Below are 19,765 nucleotides of genomic sequence, written 5' to 3' on the forward strand. Positions count from 1 at the left end.
TATTTGCATATACCAATAGTGTCGTGGAGAAAAACACATCATTACTAACTTTGGAAAATATAATCATTGTTCATGTGTTACTTTGGTTTTGAAGTCTGCAAATGCAGGTGCAAAATGTTCCTCTAAGTAAATATTTTATTGATTTCTGCATCATGAAAATCAGTTCACAGGTTTTGATAAGGGAACTTTAAAGCCATGAACAAGCAGCTGTATAATCAGCACCTCTTTACAGAAACCTGCAAATCTCCCTGCTAATCTATTCACATATTTGTGCACGACACTTCCTCCATTAAAAATAATTTAAGAAATATCTTCACTCCATCTGGGCCTGATTCAAAGGCCATTGAAGTCATCAGAAGGACTTGCATTGATTTTGGTGGGAGTCAGACAGAAACTATATTTTGCTGTTTTCTATAAATAAAGTTGGGCTCCAGTTTGGGCAGAGAAGCTCTCACAAATATATTCAGACCGATGACATTCACCCCTGGGCAGATGTGAGCATGTGCCACTTAATGTGCCCACTTATGTCTCATTTGGAGCAGGGGTAAAAGGCCCTTTTGGCTAGACAAAAATATACATATTTTTATAAATAGGCAACTATACATGCAAAATATATCTGCAACTGCACAGCTAATTTACATTTGAATTACCATGTCTGGGCATGCAAATCAGGTAATTACTTGCTCACATATAACTGGCCATTTGCATGCACAAATACCTATTATATGCATTCAAGTCACAGTAATGTGTCTGCAGCATTTAGCTGTATCTCAGGAGAAACTGCAGCAAGGAAGAGGTTTATATTATCTCTTATGGACCTGGTGTCTTCTAGAGTGATGTAAGTGATATTTGAAATCATTAGGGGATCTGTAAACTTCCTACCATGTGCTGTCCCTTAAGATGAAGTCTCTTAGGCTCAAGTCTGTAAGTGGCTGGACCACTTGTGGCAGCAAAACCATTAAAAAATACAAATAGGGGGAGTCTCTGACTGGAGAAAGAGACCTTGAAATGGTAAAATCCCACCCTGACACATTCCTGAAACCACTTTCTGTTGCCCAGAGAAGCTGTGGTTGCCTCATCCCTGGATGTATCCAGGACCAGTTTGGATGGGGTGCTGAAAAATCTGATCCAGAGTGGCATCCCTACCCATGGCAGGGTTGGAATACGATGATCTTTTGGGTCCTTTCGAACACAAACCGTTCTAGGATTCCATGATTTCCAGAGAGCAACTCTGGGGAAGCTGCTGAGCACATCGTGGGCAAGTCACACAGACTGGGCCAGACATCGAGCTGGGGAGGAAGGGTTTGGTGTCCCTGTTCAGTCTCTCCTAGGACTGGGAGCAGCTGATTTACCTCAGCACCTGATTCCCATCAATATCACCTCCTACCACGCCACATCTAAGGAGATGCAAAGTGCATTTTCCCAAAGGCAGGAGCCATCAGCTGCTCTGAGCATCACCCGAATTCCAGCAGCAGAAGCTGCTGTTGCCTTGGAAGACACATGGATTGGAGCAGTGGCACCACCCAGGCTGGAGGGACACCCACATCCAAGGAGAGAAGGGTCCAAGCACAGCCCCACCACCCCAGGCAGGTGCCATGGCAGGGAACAGCACAGGAAACGAGTAGTTGCACTTTCACTTTTGCCTTGTGTTTAGGCTGTTGGGAGAAGGACAAGAGGGATTAAAAAAAAAATACAATGTGAGTTGTTTTTCTCCATTAATCAGTGCTGCCTTTTTTTTTTTTTTAGCTGCCTGGCTTCATTACATTTGTTTGTCTTTCCCTCTCCAACTGAGCAGTGGGATCTGATTTTCCTGAATTTGGCTGAAGAGACAAATTAAAGTCTTCTTTGTTTATAATCAAAGCAGGAGTGATTATTTGAACATTTTGAAGGAATCACATAGTATTTTAAGAGTCTGTAAAAAGACAAGAAAGGTGGTGGGAAGTCATCAGATGCTATTTTCTTTAAAACTGCATGGATGGTTTTAACAAAGTCAACCCATGACGTCTGTAGAGTTTCACCAAATGGCCTGGGAACTGATGGCAAATTTGTGAAAACATGCTGGAAATGTTTTGTTGATATTCCTGCTGACATTAGGGGCAGATCCTGCATGTCACCACAAATATTTGGCAGTGGAGAAAACCAGAGATTTTGTTCAGCTCTGTTTGGAATCAGATAGCAAATTGATCTTGGAGACTCTCCCTGGAACTCTTCATATTTTTGGAAAACAAAAGATTTTCAGAGGAAGCCCTGTTTTTATTATGCATGAGATTGTTATGGGAGGAGAATAGGGAGTCTGTGACTTACACAAAAGAAGAGGGGAATTGGAGCTTTTGCTGGAATTGAACAGATTATTCCTGGCCTTAACTTTGTGTACTTTTCCCCAGGAACATGGATTTTTATGTGAGAAAAGATTATTTCTGAATTATTTATTATTTATTTATTTATTATTCTGTCTCCTGTGCCTCATACAATGGGAGATCAGTTACCTGTGGGGTCAGTAAATGGTCCTGGTGGGGGCTGAGGGAAGGGAACAAGCCCAGAGCATGCCACAGTGCTGGGAAACACGGCTGTGATGGGGCAGAACTCATGGACAGCTAAGATGGGACACATGGACCTTCCTGGCAGTGCTCAGCCACCCTTGTCTCCCTTGCTCTGCTCTTGCTCCAGGTGAATGATGAGGCACAGACTGTCCTGACTGCTCCTTTTGATCCACTATCTACATGACCTGGATGAAAACCCAGACCCAAAGTGTTTTTCCCTTAACTCCAGGCAAACATTTCACCCCCTTTTCTGGTAAGTGACTGTATCCTCTGCAGCAGCAAGGGCAGTGCTCCCACTGACCACAGCAGTGTCATCTCCCCATCTTCTAGGCTTCTCCCCTGTTTTTTGGGAAGAGCCCAGGGGAGCACTATTTCCAGCAGTATTTCCACTGCCTGATTTACAGAAGCACACTGGGAGCCTGGGGGTCAGCAAGATGACCTGCCCTCCCCACAGACACCACACTCTTTCTGTGTGAAAGAGCTCAACCAAGAAGCAGCAACATTTTCCAGAGGTGACAAGGAAGGACCTTTTGGGGACCATGCTGTGTACACTTGTATGAGTTGTTGGGTTCCAGATGAAGCGAAGAAAAACTCTCCATGGGAAGCTTGTGACTTCATAGATTGCTCAAACATTGAGCATATTTAACACAGGGCTGGATGAGATAAACTAGATTCATACGGAGACCCAAGGAAAAAAACAACAGGGGAATGTGGCAAGCAGTCAGTTTTGTGGTCTGAACCTCACAGGAAGGACATGTTTTCAGACCAGACCCTGGCTGTAACAGCATGGCTAAATTAGAAGGAGAAGCAGAAGAAGCTTCTATTTGCAATGCAGTTGAAGTTGCAATGCAGTCCCAATGCAACTTTGAGTTGTTTCAAGACTGTCACTTTAGTGCTCAGACAAAAGTCCAGCCTCAAGAAAAGATTGATCTGCTGAATTAAAACCAGCTCCATGTCCCCAGACATGGTGCCATCATACATCTGGCCACTAGTCCTGCCTAGAGCAGGACTGTGTATTTGTGGTGCCCAGATTCTGCTTACTCTGATTTCTTCTGATTTATAGGGAGGGGTCATGAGGCAGCTGTGACAGAATTCATCCTGCCATGGAAAAGGAGCAGTCATGCTCAGGGGAAGGCTTGACTTCAGCATCATCACCCTGTCTTCAGCATGGTGCTCAAATGATTGGAAACAATCCAGCAGAGACCAGAAATAGGGCTGAGAGGGGCAGGAGAGAACTGGGACTGGTCAGGGAGAAACAGGAGACATCAAATACATAAAATGCTGTTTCTGAGGGGCAGGGAATAAAATATTCTCCCTGTCCATGGGGGATATGTGAAAGAGTTGCAGCCTTACACTTGAGTAAGAGAGCCTAAAATCTTTCTAAGTTTAAAAATAGCTCATAGTAGAAAAAACAACAGACCCTTTATGGGCACTGGAATAATCTATTAGCATAACTAAACTTGTTGTTTACTTCCAGAAAAATAACAGAAAGTAGTTTTTTTTAAAAGTCTTTTTCATAACTTGCAACAAATCTTCCTCAAGTAAACATCCTTTCCAATTTTCATATATCTGCTGCGTGTTCCACCTCTTCTCCCATGTGATGAATTCATCCTCTCAGTGATGAATATAACAAGGTAGTGGGTGGGAAGAAACACAGATAAATATTTTGTAAGTAATGTACTATATATATTGGGCAGAGATAGAAATAGCATTGTGCTCATTCTGGTTTCATTCTCACAAATCAGGAATAAATCCAGTCACCAAATTCCTTCTACGTGTAAAAATGGAGAAAGTGAGTGGTGAATGAATGTGTTGCAAAGACTTGAATGTGAATTTTTTGGTAAGCCAGCATCTTTGTTTTATTATCTAGTCATGCTTCTGTGCAAGAAGGCTGAGTCCAGTCATTATATGCATTTTTCTAAAAAGCCAACACTGTTATGGGATATATTGGAGACAGTGTGGGTGGAGTACAACAGTATTAAAAAAATAAAGCGCTGTCTCCTTTTTTGTTTTCCTATATAAGAACAAATCATTTATTCCCTGCTGGATTTCATGAGTGTGTTATTTACCACTGTTTACTGTAACTAGCTTCCTATTATTACAAAAGTTGGCAAGGCGAGCATGGGTCTGTAGCTTGCCCAGTTGCATTCCAATTCCTTTCTGCCAAAAATTAAAAAATGGGTTTTCCATGCACCTATCACATGTAGGAATATATTCAGCCACATTTCTTAGTCTTACAGATGCCAGCCTCACTGTCAGGAACATGCCTAACCCCCTCTCCCCACCAAAACACCCTCTCTGATGGGCATTCCAGAGCCCCCAGGGTAGAGGGACCATCCCAGGGCTGCAGTGGCACGAGACCCCACCTGGTTTCAACCTGGTTGGTTTGACTGCCACACACACAGCACTTCACTCAGCCTGAACTAATTTATCCCAGGGAGAAGGTAACCAGATATTTCTGAGCAACCCTTCATCACTTCTGCACAAAGACACTTTACGGGGTGCTGCTGCCAGGTAGGTTTGCCCAGCCTTCCCCAGAAAGGGTCACCAAGTCTGTCCCAGGAGGGAGGTGACTGAGTGTGGGGAAAGCATCACACAGCCTGTGCCTTCCCTTCTCCAGATGTGCTGGACAGGGGTTATATCCTCCTGCCCATGGAGGAAAATGTGAAAGAGGTAGAGAATTTGGGGAAATGGCCCCACAGGGACATTGTCCCAGGGGCAGCCCCACACTGGGCACAGCTGGAGTGACATGAGCAGGCTGCAGGAAGGGTCTCCGTGGTCTGGGTGATCCCTCTCTGGAGGGTTTAGCTGAGCTGCTTGTGTTTGCACTGCAGGATCTGCTCTGGGCTTCTGTTTTACATCTCCAAGAGGCCTGTGCCCTTTGTAAATAGAGGGGCTGAGATGCAGGAAGAGCCAGTGTGCTTGTGAGAGCACCAGCCCAATAAAGGGATATATATTTAACTTTCTGCTTGGTGTTATTTTCTCTCTGCTTGGGCAAACAATATCCTGACTGCTTCCTAGTCCTAATCAAACTGCAGGGTACTAATAAAACAAATCCAAACTAATAAAGCACATTTTGTCAGTATAAATCCTCTTAAAGTTATCAGGTTTTCACATCCCTAGATAGGAGTAGTACTGCCTGACATAAAGTTGAGAGATAAAAGTAGGATAAAAGAGCCATTACCATACAACAGCATTAAGTCAAAAATATAATTGCAAAGGCTGAACTTGATTATTATTTAAAACATGTGTTGGGTGGAGGCACCAGCCGGCAGGAAGCATCTGATGCTGATGAACCCACACAACCTCAGCATGACTGACTTTTGAGTATGAATGTAAAAGATTTATTAATTTCATTTTTTAAGATGTTCTATTTGTTTTGAAAACATTTGGGGTTGCAAAACACATGAATCCTGTAACTATTTCCATAAAGCCTGGAACAGTGGAACAACATTAGAGGGGATGGGGGTGGGGAACATGGGTATATTTTTTTTTCTGGAAGAATTTCCATTAAAATTAAATCTAGTTTAATTATAGCTCCTCAGCAGTGAGTATGTGATTTCTGATTATGTCCCTGGTGGATGCTCAGGTTGGTACTGCTGTGGTTGGATTGAGATCTGCTCCATTTCATTACTTTTTCCTTGAAGAGAAACCTCACTGGTATTCGTGGAAACCATGTGTCAGTTTGTGCAGCGTGTCATTATGTATTATCATATCATACAATTTAAAAAACATTGCATTGTTGCTTCTGGTTGGATTCTCTTTATGTGGAATACAGATGGCATTATTCTAGGTAATTCTCTTTCTTAATTCCAGCCCTCAAGCCAATCAAACAAAGAGAAAATTGTAGATGGATGTGAACTAATTTCTTGGTATATATCCAAAACCCACAAATAATTAGGGATGGGAGAAGCTCAAAAGCTCTGTAGATTTGGTTTGGACACACACTCAAGCTCAACTCTTGTGCAAAGCTGTAGGGGAACCTCCATAATTAAGGCTGTGCTCCATTACACTGGTGTAAACAAAGTCAGCGGTTACACCAGGGAAAGAGAGAGTTCAGAAATTGACCCTCTGCCTGAAGATCTCAGGAGAAAAGATTTTTTTTTGGTGAGATTTCTATTACTTCCTGTTTCTGGTCAGGTTCAGGTCAAGAGCAGCTTTCTCACAGTGCTGGGGCACTGGTGTTCCCATCCCCGACGGGCCAGGAGGCACCGGGGAGCCTGGAAATAAAGCTGAGAGAGCCTTTGGCAGTGCAGGAAAGCACTGCCTTGGGCTGGGTCAAAGCAGCGGCCAGAGGTCAAGTTTTATTTTGTCTGAACTTGTTCCTCTGCCCAAAATGGCAGCATGGAAACAACAATGTGAGGTATGAGACTCAGCCATGGGGCTGAGCCACCTCGCCTGCGTGGCACGACTTGGAGATCAGAAAACACGTCTGGTGTAAATGACAGTGATGATGTTTCTGTCCTATTTTTAAGCAGAGTATGTCCCCAGTTCTGATTCTGACAGTACACACAGGGGTTTTTGTGTATTGGCTGCTGCTTACCCACACCTCCACCAAATGCTATCACAGCACGAGCAAACTCAGCAGAGAAAATATAAGCATGAAAGTGCCTGCAATTCTCTGTACCCCAGGCTTAACACTCAGCCAAAGACAACCTCACAGAAACTGTTCTGCAACTAAATTGGAGGGAAAGGTGCCAGGTTGGGGAAGAAAAATACACACAACATCAAATTTAAGTTGCCAGCTACACCCTGTTGTGCTGTAGTACTTATCCACAGCTCTGTGCAGTGACTCCAACATGAAAGCACCAGTGTAGCTTCACTAATAACCTGCTCTCCCCTTGCTTTGGAGATAAGTCTCATTCAGCAGAGGACCAAGGCTACAGCCACTATTCAGGGACACAGTGCATCACTGCAAAGGCAGGGGACACAAACAACAGATGTGCAAAAGAGCTTTAGCAGGAGGCCCAGCCCTTTCTAAAAGTCTGCTTTAGATAGTGGCATTCCCCATCTTCCCACCTCCCTGAGAAGCATTGTCACCCCTGCTGCAGCACGGTGCAATAAAGAGCAAAACCAGCTGAAACTTTGTGAATTAACAGGCAAACTTTACTGCTTGCAAGGTGAGAATACATGATGAGTGAGGTTTTTATATGCCATCAGCTGCTCTGCTCAGACTCACAGTCGGGATAACTTGGCAAAGACATGTTTTCTGTTAAGCATTGCAGGAGCCTGGAGAAAGAGTGTTAGAAAGGGGTACTTTCATCTAAGGAAATATCCTAAACCACTGATGAGCAGCCTGTGTGAATCTCTCTTATGTCTGAGTAAGAGGCAGCATCAGACCCCGACACTGAAAAGGTAGTTGCTCTAGAAAACAGAAACAAAAAAGCCCCAAACAGAACAGCATTTTAAAACAAAGACAGCTGGATTGACAGCGACCTACACAGGCTGCTGTGGCCAGCAGTGACACTGATTGAGACAGACTTCTCTAAACTGGTGACAGACACTGAATGCCAGATCCCACGATCAGTCCTAAATGACACAACACACAGCTCTGTGGAGTGTTGTGATTAGGGAACTTTCTGTTACAGAAGGAATGTATAAATGTTTTAGTTGCATTATTTGCCTCCAAATATTTTTCCTTCTTGATCTCTCAGACAAGGATTTGGTGAAAGAATATCTAATTTTAAATGACAAACATCTTCATGAAACTTTCCAGGGAAAATCTTAAACAAGGAGCAGTCATCCAGCTCCAAGAGCTGGGGAAATGCAGCATTCATGTCCAGTGGCTGACTTAGAAAGGTTTCATAGTCCCTGTTTACTGTATTCATTCAGTTTTCATTTTATCATGTTTATTAGAAAAACTTGTATTTTTTTTGCCAATTCTCAATGGAAGGGCAAAACCAAGACCTCTGTGCTGTTGAGTTTTCTGCCACACAAGTGGTAATGAGGATACTTCCAATGATTTCTGCTGGCTGGATATCTGAGCTCCAAGTGTCATAGGAGCTGGGGACCACTGTGATAGTCCCCAGCACTTTGGGACCACTTCAAGCCTTTCAGTTTCTAGCAGATATTACTCATGCAACATCCTCTCTTCAATTTTCTATGAATTCAGAATTTTATAGTGAAGTCCAGGCTGTAGGAAGCCAAAAATTCATTCTGGATTCATTATGAATTCATATGTAGACCATCAGCTGATCCAAAGTGAGGTAATTGACAGAGTACATATAATTATTCACCTTTCTATTTGCAAGGTCTCTGGATCAACAAAGAAACCTCCATTACAAGCCCTATATGGATCATACAATTTACTGGGGCGGGTTCAGATTATATACAGACAAGAACGAGCCTATGTCTGCATTGATTTCTGTCAGGAAAAAAAATCTCATCAGATGCTTCTGTGAGCAGCCTGGAATGTGTCTGAGGATGTGCTGAGGCTCACTGGGCTCATGGCAGCCCAGGGCCCTGCCGTGCTCTCTGCCTGGCTGCAGTTTGGATCCATACAAGGTTACTCAGGGTCAGTGTATCTATCCAAAGAGAAACCACTCACTCCGTCACTTCTGCTTCCTCCATCCTTCCCCTTTTCCAGAGACCAGTTAATCCAAGCTGGGTCAATCCTAAGCCAGTTTCCCTTTTTATTCTATGGCAAGATGTGCGTCCAGACAACTTCACTCAAAATTGGGTATTTCCTCATTGCTTCAGAGACCAAGGGCTATGACTCCAGCAGATGGTCCTGGCATGCATTTCATTAATAGATACAACTTTCTTCTGCCTTTGTCAGTCTCAGTGTTCAACCAGAGGCTGATGATACCACTGAGGAAACCTTGGCAGATTTCCTCAGTAAGAAACTACAGTGCACTCTCACCAAAAGCATCCTCTATAACATCTCCTGCAGACTCACTTTACAACATTTGACCCAGCTGCAGCTCCAAAGGGCACTTGGAATCCTGGATAGTCCTAAGCCTCTCAAAACCCCAGTGCCCCTTGGAAAGGTGACCTGAATTTGTCTGGAAGCAATAGATTGTTATCATAAACTCTCCTGCCTGCTTCATTTACTGGAAGAAGGCCACCCAAATGCCTCCTTATCTAAAGGAACTCTCAACTTTCACTTCAGCCACTCATTTACCCCTTCCACATCCATTTTTTTTTTTGTCTCAGAAACTCCATTACAACAGCTTGGGTCTGCTACAGGATCTGCTTCAGTTTACACCAGCACAGCTCAGCTCTCTCAGTATGGTGCAGACATGATGCTCCATAATGGGCAAAAGGATGAGCATCATGCAAATGCATGAGTGATATTGTCAGCACTTCTAGGAAGTTGCACACACAGATCTACTTAGTTAATAATGAGACGTGAACACATTCTGTGCACCTCACTGAGCACACATTTAAGCATATGGCTGCTGAGATAGAATATATCCTGCCAGCTTTTTTTCTTAATTAAAGTTATGCAAGTTATGAAATACTTTCCTTTATAATAAGCTCTTATTCCTGTGGAGAAATTTCTATTTGTTTTTATCTCATTTGAGCTTCAAGGTTAATCTTAGTTTAAGAACCTTGCTCGCTGTGACAGCAACCTCATGGTGCTGCAGCCTGATCCATGTGTGGGTGGCTGTGCATCCTTTTGTTCCGTGCTGGGGCTGGATGCTGGCTGAGTGTCCTCCCTGTCCTGGTTTGTCCTACAGACACTACAAAAAGGTGTAGGTGGGTGACTGGGAAAATGGTTCATGAAGGATATTTTCCAGATCCAGTTGAGGGCCATTTAAAAAAAACCAAAGGGGCAGATGCAAAATTTGTATTTTGTTTTGCAAGACAAGGCAAACGTGAGATATTTCACTTTCTGATCTACTCTGAAGGGGAATTTAATTTTGGAGCCCTTGATATCTATTTACTTATTTTATTATATGAGTGCAGCATGATAATTTATTCCAGCATGAAAAGAGACATTAATAAAGGAGAAAGAATAAAGAGCAAGACATTTAGATCAAATTAATATACATGAAATAAAACAGTAAAAATCCTTGCTTTATCCACAAATAAACTTTTTATGTCCTATATACTTTATGATGAATCTCATATCATGCTGTACATATGTATTGGACAAATATAGTAACAATACTGAAATAATTGTTCACAGTTATAGACACCAAAATGAATATCTGAATTATTTACATAAGTCCATCTTCCCTTAGACCTTTGGGTCTACATTAATTTAGGATAATGGTTCAGCTCTTTGCTCTAGGTCATCAGTACCAGCAAAAGTTGTTATCTTTACTTTTTTTTTTTTTAATTCCTAAGGAAATGTAATGAGTAATGTTTTCCAGAAAGATAAAATGCCACCTATAAATGCTGCTCTGCCACTGCTGGCCACCACTTTCTTTTCTCTGTTCTTTGAAACACTGAGGTATTTCTTACTCCATATCTGCTCTCAAATTCTTTCTTCCTTTCCATGCATATTTCTCCTGACTCCCATCTCAGCCTCTCTGATGTATTTTCCTTTTTTGAATGTGTCTCATGACAGTCTCTCACCTACACATTTTTGCTTTAGCTCTCTCCTCATTAATTCCATTAGATCTTAAATGTTTAGCCACAAGGTCCTTTAATGCCATGCTAAAATCCTGTTCAGGTCATGTGTTGGGAAATTCCTGATGTGTTGTATGATCTTGTGAGGTCTCTGTCTGAGAAGTATCTTCTCTAATTTAATAGGGTCAATTACAAATACACTGAAATTCTCATAAAATCCCTCTCAACTTCCATGTGTGCACGGGTGGACCCAATGTAACATTTTTTGTCCCTGTTTATGATATAGAAGGGTACAAGGGACTTGAATACCTTGAGTGCACACCATCTTAAAACTGGGATGTTATCTATTAAGACTTTTTCTTAAAGAAAACAACTTTTGGGGGCCAAAATGTGAGCCCTTTTGTTGCACATAGAAAGGGCTATTTCTGCCTTTATAGAGAGGCTGTGATTCAGTGCATCCACTGTGTAACCCCATTTAACCATCAAAAATGTTGCCAAGAACTAAAAGATAAAATATAGATCTACTGTTCATTTTTTCTCCCCCAGTTGATCTTTTGTGTTTGATCATAAATGCACATTGTGAAAAGATGTCTTGTACCTCCAAGCTAAACACTGTTTGCTACTCATTAGTGATTTATAAATGATATTTTCTCCCTGGTGACATATCTTTTGATATGATTCTCTAATAATAACATCCACCAATATTAAAATAAGAACATCCCCATGTATTGTGATCACCTTCAACCACATTTCCTCACTAAAATTAAATTTTAGCACACCAACTGATATTGTATGCATATATTTGTCTACCATCATTATAAATCTCCTAAGGGTCTCTATAAAATGATAGTTTTGCCTCTTTGCAGTAATTTTACCTAATGCTCCAAAGCAAGAAACTAATTACATGCTGACTTTTCACTAACTTTGATCTTTGCAAACCCATACTCTGAAATTTCTATAGGTAATCATATAATTACAATACACTAAGTGGGATGAAATTAGGCATAAACTTTTTTTCCCTCTCTAAGTACCATTAACTCTTTTTGCAAATAAACATTTAATTTAAAAATATTAAAAAATCAGTAGCTTGCTATTTTTGGTATCCCAATATATAAGTTTTGAATGTAGAACTTCAAAATACAATCTAATTATATACAATAATATTTGTAACAAATATCTTATTCTAACAGAAGGAGTACCAGTGGAAGGGGCTATGCTACAAATCTTTGAAAAATATGTTTAAGAAAGGCCAAGGATAAATGATAGTGGTGTTAGGAAATTACTGATATTTCTCCAGGGAATCTTTGAGTCTCTCGAAAAAATGACCTCATTTGTATTTTCCCAATGAATTGGTATGATATTTCCTGTAAGAAAAATTGAAAACAATTGTTGCTTTCAGCTGAACTCTACTGCTATAGAAAAAAAACCCCTTGGATTTCCTCTTTGAAAAATACAAGTTTAGCTTACTCCTATTTTCAAGCATTATCATAAGAAAGTTTGATTTTTTTTTAAAGAAAACAAATATCACAGCCTTCTTAGACACCAGAGAAATAACTGTGCACTTCAATATTTTTTCGCCTCATATTTTCAACCTGCTATTTTAGCCCAGCAGTAAAACCATAATAAAATCCTCCCATCCAAAGTGCTGTGGCCTCCTCCCTGCTCTTCTTGCACACAAATGAGGACACAAATGCAAATTCCAACAAGGAGAAAGATAACATGGCTGTGCCTCTCTTTGGGGCACCTCATCACACGGGGGTGTCCCACTGACTGCCACGAGGTCTGGCTCCCACCCCAGGGGAGGCAATGGACAGCTGAATTAAGTCACTTCCATGTGTCCATGATTTTATACCCTACCCTGAGGAAGAGGATACTCAGCATGAGGAAGGGTGGCAAAACACAACCCTGTGGGAAAAGAGCTCCTGGAAGAGATCTTCGGTTTAAAGGAGAGCTCCAAAATGGTGTGCAGCATCCAGGCTGGGAGGAGAGGAGAGGAGAGGAGAGGAGAGGAGAGGAGAGGAGAGGAGAGGAGAGGAGAGGAGAGGAGAGGAGAGGAGAGGAGAGGAGAGGAGAGGAGAGGAGAGGAGAGGAGAGGAGAGGAGAGGAGAGGAGAGGAGAGGAGAGGAGAGGAGAGGAGAGGAGAGGAGAGGAGAGGAGAGGAGAGGAGAGGAGAGGAGAGGAGAGGAGAGGAGAGGAGAGGAGAGGAGAGGAGAGATGGTCTGTGGGAAACATGACATCACAGTTCCTGGAGCGAGGAGTGGCTTGAAGGGATGTGGGTTGAAGGGACGTTTCCCATGGTGACTCACCACAGCAGATGCTCCAACCCCACCGCGCCTGCCAGAGCACCACGATAAGAGGAACAACATTTTGCCTTTTCCCTGATATTTGCTGCACCTACTGGGTCTTCCAGGCCTGGAAGACCTCCTGCCCCAGGTTTTGGGCGGCCAAAACCACAGCCAAGGCTTTGGGAGTGCTGTGGTTGCCCTGCAGGGCCAGGTGCCTCCAGCCCAGGGTGGCTTTGTGGATGATGCAGCAGCGCCGAAAGGAAGCACGTTGTTGGTGGAACAGGCCTCCTCTACCTTTACTACATCCCATATGTGCACCTTGTTTGTCTAATAACACTCAAAACCGCAGAAAAATCTGAACACCACATTCACTTTAAAGCTGAATAAACAAAATTTGTTTTGACTTATCATCAATCATGTCATGTGATCACAGGGCATATTGTGTGCAAACGGCAGTTGTTTTATCTGGAGCTTCAACCTTTAAAAAATTCAAAACAGTAAAGTTGTTTATTTGACACCAGTGTTGACCCCCAGACTTTAGCGCCGCATTCTGACAAAGTGAAAGAAAGAAAACACATTTTGCTTCTTCATTGCTGTGGCATAAAGGAAACCTGACTTCTCGGGAGACTTTTGACACATTCCTTGCATTTAAAATGCACCAATAGGAACTTTATCTCCTTCTTTTTTATTTTTCTAGAAACTGGAGGAAGAAAGGTGTTTACACGGTATTGCACATGGTAGCAACACTCATTATGAGGATCTGCAGACACTCAGTATGTGCATTTAGCTTTGGGAATTGCATTACTTAAGAGCCCTGTGGTTAGAAAGATGAATTCAGGCAGACAATAAGGAGTAACTGTTTGAGAGCCAAGCCACTTGCTCAGTCTCACTTAACAAATGATAGGCTTGCAAATATTTTTTTCGGGAAACAACTTGAAAAATCATTCCAAGCCATCCTGAAAAAACCCAATCTTTTCCCTCCCTTTGTTTCTTCCATCAATAAATAGATGCAAAGAGATTGCAACCTGTATCTCATTTTGTGTTTACCTGTGTATCTGTGTCTCTCTGGGAGAGAGACAGTGTATTTTGTCTTCAGATGTCAGAAATGACAGAGCATCTAGAAAAGCTGCAGATCGCTGAACAATATGTGTCCATTAAGTATGATAATTAAAGTTTCCTTCTTTTTTTAAAGCTCTAAAATTAACATCATAATTCTCGTCTAAGAATGAAGTGCAATTATACATCAGGAACACCTTAAACTTTCACTCCATTCTGTACAGGCAGTTTTGTGCTACTTCATCTTCACCAGTCTGAGGACAAAGTTTCAAATTCATCATATGGCCCTGAGTGCATTCATTCTGCTATTAACTCCTGAGGCATAAAGAAAAACTCTCTTCTGGAGGGACATTTGGCTTACCCCTTCATATGATAGGGCTGTGGCTAAGGAGAAGGTCCAGGACTGATTTTTCTTCCAGACATCCTATTTTATCTTGGTTAAGAGTCCATTCAATTGTGTTTCCTCACATTTTAAAGATGATAAAAAATAATAATTAACTTCCAAAATAAAGAAGATGTGATGCTATCTAGTGTAATGTTTTTAAAATGGTTTAAAGCCCTCAGTTACAGGAATATAAGAGCTACCATAAATGTTCTCAAGGAAGGGTTTGCTGGGAGAAGTAATGTCTTTTATTAGATCATTTGGTATATTTTAAAAACATTGACCTGCTTTTGGACACATGCAGGTTTGCTGCTTCCGTTTCAGCCCTGAAGAAGAACCTAGATAACCACATCTCTTGGTCTAATAAAGATTATTATGTACATAAACTTCAACAAACCTGTTTCTGCAACATAAATAATCTGCACAAGGGTCTGTGCAACCTCAGACTGTCCCTGGGAGCAACCAGGGCTGGTCACTCTGGAGGCAGGTGAAGCAGTGCTTGGTGCTGCACTCTTACACTTTACTGAGTGAAGGGCTCATCAGAATTTCCTACTTCACATCCCCAGTGAATGGCCTACATATTTTTTTTTTCCTACTTGACCTCTCCCTTCACTTTTTAAAGTTGATACTCAGTTGTTTTTCAAATTCTTATGCATATTTCCATCTTAGATTTCATTTACCATGGTTTACGTGCAGCCCCTGGGGATTATGCCTTACTGTTAACCTGTTGGCATAAATAACCTCTTGAACTCATCAGACTAATCCCACTGATTTGGTTTTTTTTTTCTCCCTGCTCTCTTCAGTGCATCACCCTGTCACTTTATTGAGTGACTGCCATGGAAATGCAGCACATCCACAGCAAGTCTACTGATGGAACTTCCCCCAGTGGGGCAAGGAATGAAATCAATTATAAATAGACTAGAGGGAGAAAAGGGAGAAAAGAAAGAAAAAGAAAACAAACCTAGTTGTTTTAAGACCATGAGTCTTAATATCTTCTTTCCTTTTTTTGTGCTGCCCTTGGGAGAAGTGAGGCTGTGGAAGGTGAGTTGTATTTCTACCACCAGCTGAAGAAACTCCACTCAAGATTATGGCACACTATTGGTGTAAGTTGGGTCAGGATTGGACCAGACTCACAGAAACACTCCATTCCTCCTTCCCACAGATTGGTGTGCAGATAATTGTATTTGAATGAATAATTCTAATAAAGATGTGACCTTTAATGCCAATCGGTGGTTTTAATTTTGATTCATAATCAGTCACCTCAGTGTGATCCTTTCTGATGTGTGAGCAGCAGTGAGGCCACTGTGTATATTTATAGACAAAAAACAAATATGGGCCCAGAGAGGCATCCCATGGGGCAAATGCATATATTGCAGATCTTAAAAACAGATTTGTACATTACTGGATCCTGAAGTGAATAACAGTGCATAAATTTCTAGGAATCAAAGATAAGTCAAAGGGAAAAAAAAAGCATTCACAAGTAGAAAGCAGCCCCCATAGCTCATGAATAGCCTAATTATGAGAGAGCCCCACAGGCAAATGCAAAGTTACCAATACAATTGCCTTTGGAGCTCACAGAGGGGTCAGATGCTACCCTCAGAATATTATCTTCTGTAGCACAGCAACTGGGTCCTGTGCAGTGCCATTCAAAAATCACACCAAAGGACAGTCTGAGGAGGCAAGAGCTGACAGGACCTTGTATGGACATTGCTGTAATGCTTGTGCATTTGAGAATCAGTTGCCTTTTCTCATTGTGAAGCTTCTCTTGACACAAGCACGTTCAAAATTGATGCAACTTCTGCTTCTGAAATTCTCCTTTACATCCATAAAAAGCCATAAAAGGCTTCTTTTGGTCTTCAACAAATGGTCATGGTGAGAGAAATGTAGATGACATTGTGTGGCAGAAAGATGTTAGAATGCTGGAGGTGCCAGCTTCCTACCAAGACATAAATCTTTGGTTTTCTCAAGTTTGTGAAAGAGTAAACAAAGTTTTCTCTGCCACCTACTACACAGGAGAAAGAACCTATTCATCTTGGAGTTAAGAATATACTTGGAACTGTAATGGCAATTTCATTTTTGGCCCAACATATTTCAGCAAAATTTGCAACATACCCTAAACTGTCTGGAGTCAAAGAGAAGCCAGAAATTGCCACAAAAGTGAAGGGCACTGAAGAAAAATCATCAGACATAGAGACTGGCTCAGAAGGAAAACAAAAAGAGGTAAGTTTTGCCTGTCATCTATGGACCTCGACTTTCTTTCCAAATACAATTTGACCTGATGAAGCTGCTCTTTGCTTTCCCATTTTGCTCCAGCCAGAATTTTGCTGTCACTCTCACACCTGTCTCATCTTACACCTCTCTTTCCACAGGCTCTTGCAATACAAATTTGCTATGGAGAATTTGGTCCTTGCTTTACTTCCACAGCTGCACTGATCAACCTGTGACCACCTGGCTCCGCTGATAAGACTGTGGAGAATAAATATGACTGTATGGAGAGTTTGGCTGTTTAATACTACTCCTCTCTTTATAGAAATGCCCTTCATAACCCAAGCACTAAAGTCATTATGCTCGTCTCCAGATCACTTAACAGGGCTCATCTCTTTTACAATGCTAAGAAGCACCACCTGCTAATTAAAGGTACAATACTGTCTCTTTAAATCCTTCTCACATTTAATATCACATGTATATTCATGTGCTTAAAGGATATATGCACTCTTGCATTTCTGCATATTTCTTCTCTTTAGATACTGCTTTTTGCCTGAGACTATGAACCTCTAATTGATGTCCTGCACTACATTCATGAGTGCAAGGAAAGGAGAAATCCCACACATACCTGTGTGCCTTGTTTGTGTGTACAGGGATGTCTCCAGCACAGGAATGGACAGAGATCAGAGGCCCTTTCTGATCTGCCTCAGTAGTATATAATGTACCTATCACTGGTTGAGCCCACTTCAAGGGGCTGTAACTTCTTGTAACTTAATACACCTGAGGTTACGAGAAGCTAAATGCTCAGCTCATCCCTGTTGTGGTCAGGGGGAAAGGCAGGAGCACACTGATTGCTCTGGGATCAGAGAAGGTGCACGGGGCTGTGCTGGGGTCTGGAGCAGCGCTGGTTGTGTCTTTTGTATGTCTTGGTAGAACTTCATTCTGGATTAATGGCTCATTAGGAGGAGTTCAGGATGGGAGGATGTGAAAAGGCAGAAAAAAAACCTTATCAGTTGAAAATGAAGCATAGTAAGCTTATGAGCAGAATAATCTAATAATGCATTTTTCTTCAATAGAGAGCTGTGCTCCGTGGTCCTAGAATTCCTGAACATAAAGTTTTTTCTTTATTTTTACTCTATAAAGAAGACCCATTTGTTGTATTAGACTGTTGCCTGTTTTCCTGTTTGCTGTGTTGAGATCCAGGAGCATCATCCAGGTTTTGAAAGAGGCAGTTTAATTGGATTCAGAATTCACTTCAGAGAGAATCTAGACTGAGTCAGTATATGTGGTTTTAACTAAAATAATATTTTGTTAGACTCTAATACGATGTTAATACCCATATGAGACAGGGTAATACCATTCAGTGTTCATCTTAATTAACTAACATTAACTATCATTAGACTTTTATATGGTACAATGCACATTACTCCATAACTCCAACACAGATCTCATACAGCTAGGTTATAATGCATAATATCAATCATGGTTTTCTCCGAGCTTTCTTAGCACCTAGCCTTGATTTTAAAAGTTAAGGTCAATGTTAAGTGTTACACTTCAGCTGAAAAAGTTAAAATCAATGTTAATTAACAATGTTAATTAAATGTTAATCAGTTAAATGAAAGCATTTTTCATCCACTTCCCCGATAAATTGTGGTCAGGTAATCTTGCATACATTGTTTCAGATGTCAGATGAATGTGTCATCACCCTTGGGATGACTACCAGGGAAGTCCAAGGCAACCATTCTTGCAAAGATAAAACAAATTGCTTATCTTGGTACAAAGGCAACTAAATTACACTGGAAATCCAGACGGATGGATAGGAAATTAAAGGCATAGCAAGGCAGTACTGCCATTGCCAGTCTCAGAGGTGGCCACAATGCTACCCTAAATCTGAGGGTTTAGAAGCATTTTGTGTGGCTGTGAGACTATGATTCCTCACCCAGTCCTATGGCAATGGAGTCCCTGATTGTAGGAGAACCTGATTTTATGAGAGGCAAGAATTTCTGGAATAATCCTCATCCACAGTGTTTGCCTCATGGGACAACAGGGGTGTGGGGTTAGTTTAGCAAAAGAAAAAACAGTTTATTTTTTGTTACTGCAGGTCTTGTCTGTGATACTGTAGAGTTCAAAACTGCATGAGGCAACTATCAGCAGCTCAAACTGAATGGGCATGGGTAGCCCTTACTTATCCCAGTCTGAACATTTGAATCCAACCCTACAACAGGATGTTTTATGCTAGTTATTTAAAATATTAGATGAATACTGGGAGTACAGAACGCTTGAACTCTATAACTGCCATATCATGTGTTTATCATGTGAGCAGGCACAGTCTAATACACTTCCTAAAACTCACAAAAGTTTTCATTCAAGTTCAAAAATTTTGTATATAGTACTGTAACTGATGTATATATACATATATCTGTCTCCCGTGTGTATATATAAATATGCACTATTGTATATAACATATATGTATTACAGACTAGAAAATTTTAAGCAAGATACAGTTCTTCAAATGCTTTAAAGATATTGCTTACAATTAATTGGATTTGAAATTTATGCTCCAGCTGGATTTCAGTCAAACCCACAGTTCATTGCATGTTACTGAGATGGTTCTTTTGGCTGAGAACTAAGGATCTACCCTGTCATGTAGAAAATCTATTTAAAAAATAAAATAATAAAGCGTTGACATAATTGACTGTAGATATCAGCATTTTGCATGCCAGTGAAAATCAATATTTAAAGTGTGGTTCCACTTTGAAAAAGGTCTGTATAAATAT

This window comes from Lonchura striata, chromosome 12 (genome assembly GCF_050655825.1).
Source record: "Lonchura striata isolate lonStrDom1 chromosome 12, ASM5065582v1, whole genome shotgun sequence".
NCBI lineage: Eukaryota > Metazoa > Chordata > Aves > Passeriformes > Estrildidae > Lonchura > Lonchura striata.